The sequence below is a fragment of the Sus scrofa genome, chromosome 11 (assembly GCF_000003025.6).
Source record: "Sus scrofa isolate TJ Tabasco breed Duroc chromosome 11, Sscrofa11.1, whole genome shotgun sequence".
Classification (NCBI taxonomy): Eukaryota; Metazoa; Chordata; class Mammalia; order Artiodactyla; family Suidae; genus Sus; species Sus scrofa.
Genome location: NC_010453.5, coordinates 29,588,991 through 29,595,396, shown reverse-complemented (window position 1 = coordinate 29,595,396; position 6,406 = coordinate 29,588,991). Strand labels below are relative to the sequence as shown.

The window sequence follows — 6,406 nt, the reverse complement described above, 5'->3', positions numbered from 1 at the left end:
TCCTCCTGAAGTTTCCTGTATCTTAGGCGATGTAAGGAAAACTTGTGTGGGTATACTTCTGATGGTGGCTGTTACGCCTCTCCCCAAGTTCTCTCAGGCCATAAGTTTTCATGACTTTCCCCCTGGATTTTGTTCCACTGGGGAGATAGGGAACATGGATTGGATTTGGCACAGTTTTAGTAGTGGCTGCTTTTCTACTCAGACATCACTTTAATATTTTCTGTTTTCAATTGGTAAATTTTTTGGAAGAAAATCCTGAAGAGAGTGCTAGATTTTCTATGTCACAAGCCTCAAGACTTCATTATCTTGCCTTTACTCATGCTTGGCTTACAGTAATTTGTTAAAACATTATGGATTAACTATTCTACCTACTTATATGTCATCTAGGGAGTGGTTATTAGCTAGGCAAATTATTACGTTATGTTTCTGTAGTTCTATGTTTCTCTCAAGATTTGAAGTTATTTACCCTGGAATCTCCATTCTTTTGATGAAATTTAAAAAAAAAAAGTCATTGATTTACTATATGTCTAGCTTTTCTAATTTTTGTAAGTGGCAATCTGTTTGGCTTTCTGCATATCCAAGCCAAAAGTGTAACTGTCTGATTTATTCTTAATTGACATTACTACTCTAATAAATAAATTTAGACATTTAACCTAACTTCCTTAAAAAGTACATTGTATGGTATATCTGGTCAACTTCTAGTTTTTAATTTTCTTGATTTGGAGTAGTATTGTCTATTACATTTTAAGAGACAACTCTAGGAACTGTTTCTTTTATTTAAAAATAAAAATGTGTTGTTAATGAGGTTTCAAATAACAGAAACTCAGCCAAATTCTGGCTTTCTAACTGATGAGATCATGGTTTTACAGAAAATGGCAGATATGCAAGGTGAGTCACTTACTAATTTTGTATTAATGTGCAATGGAAATAAATAGAAAACAAAATGCATAATGATGCTAAATTCAATAAACATATCAAGCATTTACACTACAATTATTATTTGAAGCTCTATGGCAATTATAATATAGCTTCTAAGCAGTTCTAAATTACACTTAGGTTTTATAAATGAATCTACTTATCCACTTGTAATGTTGTATAAATATTGAAAGGGTCATTTATAAACAAGCTTGCTATTTTTAATGGTGAAGCTTTATCGATATGTTACTGAGGATTACTTATGGAAAATTACTACAATTTATTAGAAACCAAGTAAAGAATTGTGTAAGGAAGAGTAAAGAAAATATTCAGTTTTCAATTAGAAGAACTTACATTAAATTTCCATATGTAAACGTAATCTTCAAGATAAAGGCCGAATGTATTCACACAACATTGATTATATTCAAATGAAAATAAGATCTATCATTTATTGCATCACTATGTCTGTGAATTTCTGTTGCAAATAATAAAGAATGTCACAGTGGAAAATGTTATCTAACTCTTCCATGGTAGTTAAGAAATTAAATCTATGTGCCTAATCCCCAATTGACTTAACTATAATAAAACAGTTCTATCCAATTTAGGATGTACTTATCAATTTTATACTATTGGAAAAATATTCTTAGGGCATCACATATAAGGTTGTAAGGGCATTCACTATTGGTAGGTAATAAATCTATTTTATCAGAAACATAAAAGGAAGAAAACCAGTAGCCTATAGAATTCCAAGCTTGAACACTTTAACATGTCTTTTTGATCCAATAAATCCCTGGTGTCTTTTTGTAAGTTGATATATCCACAGTCTCCAACTACTATGACTTTGTTCATTTTTGTTCCTTTTGCAGTTGATATTTCTAATTTTATCAAAATAGAGATCACAAACTTTGGTTATATCATCTACCATATTAGGGCCCAAAATCGATTAATGAATTTAGATGATATTATTTTTCTATTATTTAAAAATTATGTAAATTTATATATAGATATATTGCTCTTATGCATATGTACATATATATATATATTTATAAAATATATAGCATTGATTTTGTATGAAAGTGTTTTTCATTCACTTTTAATGCTATTTAATACTTTTCTTAGTCAACAGTTAATGTTTTTGAGAACTTTTGCTGTTAGCAAATTTTGTGTCTTGACTATATTCATTTTTTTCTTTTATTTTTATTGTTATTTCCCCAACACAATTTTATTTTTCCACTGAATATCATGGGAAACCAGTTACACATACATGTATACATACTTTTTTCTCCCATTATCATGCTCTATCATAAGTAACTAGACATAGTTCTCAGTACTACACAGCAGGATCTCATTGTTAACCCATTCCAAAAGCAATATATATTCATTTTTTTAAGTCACCCATTAGTGGTCTTCTAGGTTGCCATCAACTCATTCTATAAGAAATTCTAAAATCAACACCCTTTATTCATTTGTTACTGATTCATGCATTATTCATAAGCAAGAATGAACACATCAAAAACCAGGTGAATAATTAAATATGGTAAATGCTGCATATTATTTCTTGGGTAGCTAGTACCCAACAGGTTTTTTCCATATACCTGTACATAGGGCTTGTTACCTATCAACAAAATACTTGTTAATAGCTAATAGGATAGACCATCATCTCTTCATTTTGTCAGAGTTGATTTACCTATTTTTTTTTTTGCATTAATTATAGAATTTTGCCTGGCACTCAAAGACTCCAGCTGGAATTTTGATTAAGACAATATAATACATCAATATCAAAAGGAATAATTTCCATATTTAGAAAAATATATCATGCATATAATACAGCATGTATACTATGTCTTATAGTAAATATAGATAGACATAACATGCATATGTACTATAACGGTATATACTTATATATTATAGCGTAGATAGATACATAGATTACACCCCTGGAAAAGTTTTTCCTCATTATTCTTTTAATTTTCTAGAGGTATAAGTGACATAAAATATTATGTAAGTTATAAGTATATGAGACAGCTATGCAAAAATTTTAAAGCTTATATATATTCCATCTATAATTATTGTAAAGTATTTTCTATATTACATGTTTTATATACAATATAGCCTCCAGTACAATTTATGCATAATAGTTTGTACCTCTTAATCTACCTCCGTATTGCCCCTCCCCCTCTCCTTTCCCCACTGGTAAACACTAATTTGTCCTTTATAACTGTGAGGGTATTCTTTTTTTTTAATTGTTGTTATACTCACTAGTTCATTGTACTTTTTAGATTCCAATTATGTGATGTCATATAGTATTTGACTTTGTCTGACTTATTTCACTTAGCATATTACCCTCCAAGTCCATCCATGCTCTTGCAAAAGGCTTAGTTAAATTTTAAAGCTTTTACATAGCAAAGTCCATTGACAAAACAGAAAAACAACCTACTGAATGGGAGAAAATACTTACAAATAATATGACTAATAAGTAGTTAATATCCAAAATATATGTACATCTCATAAAACTCAACATTAAAAATCAAACAACTTGATTAAAAAATGGGCAGATGATCTGAATAGACTTTTATTCCAAAGAGAACATACAAAATGCCAACAGGCACATGAAAAGATGCTTAACGTCATTAATCATGAGGGAAATGCAAATCAAATTCCCAATGAGATAACACCACAAACATGTCAGAATGAATGTCATCCAAAAGAACACAAATGATAAATGTTGACAAGGATGTGGGAGAAAAGGGAACCCTTGTTTACTGTATGTGGGGACTATAAATCGGTGCAGTCACTATGGAAAACAGTATGGATGTTTCTCCAAAAACTAAAAATAGAACTACCATATGACCCAGCAATTACACTCCTGGGTTATCTCCCTGCAAAAAAAAAATAAATAAAATAACACTATTTCAAAAACATATATGCATCCCAATGTTCATAGAAGCATTCTTAACAATGGTCAAGATATGGAAGCAAATTAAGTGCCCATTAACAAATTAATGGATAAAAAAGATGTGGTATATCTATACACTGGAATACTACTCAGTCATAAAAGATGATTTATTTACTTTACCTGCAGAATTCTTACACTTTTTGTGTTGTTCACTTTTAATTATTTTACATTTATTTTTGCATTTATAAATATCCTATTTTATTTTATTTTTTTTATTTTTTTGTCTTTTTGCTATTTCTTTGGGCCGCTTCCGCGGCATATGGAGGTTCCCAGGCTAGGGGTCTAATCGAAGCTGTAGCCACTGGCCTACGCCAGAGCCACAGCAACGCAGGATCCGAGCCGTGTCTGCAGCCTACACCACAGCTCACGGCAACGCCGGATCGTTAACCCACTGAGCAAGGGCAGGGACCGAACCTGCAACCTCATGGTTCCTAGTCGGATTCGTTAACCACTGTGCCACGACAGGAACTCCCTATTTTATTTTAATTTTAGAGTTGGCTGTATGTAGAGGGAAACACTATTCATAATTATAAATTGATATTTGATATTCATTAACTCAACACATTTTTTATTGTGTAACAATGTGTCAAGCCCTATTCTAGGTTCAGTGGTTATGTCAGTGATGAAGGAAACAACTATTCCTATCATCCTAGTGCTGGTATTTCACTTTTAGGGTGTCTTTTTATTGAGAAGACCTGATAAAAAATAAACAATAAAATTTTTGAAAATTCTAAAACTGCAGTGGAAAGTAGAGTAACAATGGAAAAGTCTCACTGAGAAAGTCACAATTGCTAAAGATATGAACGATGTGAGATGGTAATCATAGCTATCTTGATGAGATTGTTTGTGGCATGGGGATAAACCATTCTAAAAATCCATGACCTGGAATTTGATGAAGGGCTTCTAAGAATATCAAGAGAAAAATATCAAGAAGAAAAATGGGTGCATATGTGGGTCTGTCCACAGGGGCCATCATGGAAGACACAGCCAGTCAGGTGCTCCTAAGCTCCAGTCTCACCATCCTGTCCCAGCTGCTCATGTATGTGAAGGTGCTCATCCAGGTGGGATATGATCCTCTTCCTCCAACAACAGGACAGAATATTTTTGGGTGGCAAGTATGTCAGCTTCCTGGTCTTTTTTGTTATGCTCAGCACCTTGTGAGCATTGATGGGCAGTGTGGATTGTTCACAGGCTTAACTCCAAGGCTAGTTGAGGGGTCCTTGGAACTGTGGTCCACAGTGAAGTTTTACACCATTACCAGGAATGTGACAAGGTTGAGGAGACAGGATCTGGAAAGGTACAGAAAGAAGTTTCATCTTCCTTTGACTGAGTTATCAAGGAGACAGCTCAAGAGATAGTGGCTCATTCTACTACTACTGTCCTCACACATCCCTTCCATGTGATCACCCTGAGATATATGGTACAATTCATTGGCAGAGAAGCCAAGTACTGTGAACTTCGTGACTCCACAGTAACTATCTATCGGGAAGAGGGTATCCTAGGATTTTTGGCAGGTCTTATTCCTTGCCTCCTAGATGACATCATTTCTTTGTGGCTCTGTAACTCACTGGCCTACCCTGTCAATACCTATGCACTGGACGGTGGGGTTTCTACCATGAATGAAATGAAGAGATACCCAAGCTGTCACAGGATTTTTGCCAGTATGTTGACCTATCCTTTTGTGCTTGTCTCTAAACCTATGGATGTCAACAACTGTGGGCTTGCTGGTGGATCCCCTCCTTATTCCCCAATATATACTTCTTGGATAGGTTACTGGTGCATGCTACAAAAAGAGTGAAATATAAGCCTAGGAAATAGCTTGTTTTCCTGGAAGATCCCCTTTGGGAAGATTTGTTGTGAACTGAGAATGTTAATTTGAAGATGTGAGGCAGGGACAGTGGCATTTCTATAGTCCCAGATGCACATAATTATGGGAGAGAGTGTTGATTTCTATACAGTATGGTGTGCTTTTTTAAATAATCATTTAATCTTGGGAAAATGGGGAAAAAAGAAAAATGGATGAGAAACAAGGTAGTGAAAAATGATTTCAGGTTTAAAGGGAGTATAAATAAGGTAGACTATTGAAGATCACTTTACTACATTATCTTTTACTAAAACTCTTCATAATCTCTCTTCCTTGGTAGGTTAAGAACAGAGAACTCAAATGGTTAAGTTTAACTTTTTAAAGGGTGACTTGATTTCCTGTCTTGGCAATAGACTAGATGAAGCAATTTTATAAGCAAGAAAGTAAATCAGTAGTATATAATAAGAATACAGGCCAAAAGTTCAGGGTGATTCAGATCCCAATATATCATGGAAATACTGAAAAGTGGTTGGGTTCTGAATATATTTGAAGATAGAGACAACAGAATTTGCTGATCATTTAAATTTAAGATGTGAAATAAAAGAAATAAAGCCTAATTCCTCATTTTTTAAATACTTTACTTTTTTAATCTCAACATGAGAAATTAAAAGGACAGTATTGCCTTATGTGAAAAGGGGAAGAATTTTACAAGGCCCTGTTTTAAAAAAAAG

General features: G+C 33.3%; 1 pseudogene; it reads left to right on the top strand.

Moving 5' to 3' along the window:
• On the top strand, positions 4,846 to 5,750 carry LOC100515964 (annotated as a pseudogene).